Genomic DNA, 1,179 nt, shown 5'->3' on the forward strand with positions numbered 1-1,179 from the left:
TGACTCTACATAGGCCCCGCCCCTAGCTCTGGCTAGGAGTAGACGCCGCTTTCCTTTGCTTTGTGGCCCCGCCCCTCTCTCACGTGACTCTACATAGGCCCCGCCCCTAGCTCTGGCTAGGAGTAGACGCCGCTTTCCTTTGCTTTGTGGCCCCACCCCTCTCTCACGTGACTCTCCGAAGGCCCCGCCCCTAGCCGTGGCTAGGAGTAGACGCCGCTTTCCTTTGCTTTGTGGCCCCACCCCTCTCTCACGTGACTCTACATAGGCCCCGCCCCTAGCTCTGGCTAGGAGTAGACGCCGCTTTCCTTTGCTTTGTGGCCCCACCCCTCTCTCACGTGACTCTACATAGGCCCCGCCCCTAGCTCTGGCTAGGAGTAGACGCCGCTTTCCTTTGCTTTGTGGCCCCACCCCTCTCTCACGTGACTCTACATAGGCCCCGCCCCTAGCTCTGGCTAGGAGTAGGCGCCGCTTTCCTTTGCTTTGTGGCCCCACCCCTCTCTCACGTGACTCTACATAGGCCCCGCCCCTAGCTCTGGCTAGGAGTAGACGCCGCTTTCCTTTGCTTTGTGGCCCCACCCCTCTCTCACGTGACTCTACATAGGCCCCGCCCCTAGCTCTGGCTAGGAGTAGGCGCCGCTTTCCTTTGCTTTGTGGCCCCACCCCTCTCTCACGTGACTCTACATAGGCCCCGCCCCTAGCTCTGGCTAGGAGTAGACGCCGCTTTCATTTGCTTTGTGGCCCCACCCCTCTCTCACGTGACTCTACATAGGCCCCGCCCCTAGCTCTGGCTAGGAGTAGACGCCGCTTTCCTTTGCTTTGTGGCCCCGCCCCTCTCTCACGTGACTCTACATAGGCCCCGCCCCTAGCTCTGGCTAGGAGTAGACGCCGCTTTCCTTTGCTTTGTGGCCCCACCCCTCTCTCACGTGACTCTACATAGGCCCCGCCCCTAGCTCTGGCTAGGAGTAGACGCCGCTTTCCTTCACTTTCGGCCCCCTCCCCTTTTCTGAGGTGATTGGGAGTAGCCGTCGCTCTCGTCACTTCCGGCCCCGCCCCCTCCCTAACGTGACTCCCGCTAGTCCTGATTGGGAGTCACTTCAAGCCCCGCCCGCTCACGTGACTTTCTCTATGGCTAGCTGGTAGAGCGGCCGCTTTCCCTGACTTCCGGCCCCGCCCCCTCCG

This window comes from Anolis carolinensis, unplaced genomic scaffold (genome assembly GCF_035594765.1).
Source record: "Anolis carolinensis isolate JA03-04 unplaced genomic scaffold, rAnoCar3.1.pri scaffold_9, whole genome shotgun sequence".
Lineage (NCBI taxonomy): Eukaryota > Metazoa > Chordata > Lepidosauria > Squamata > Dactyloidae > Anolis > Anolis carolinensis.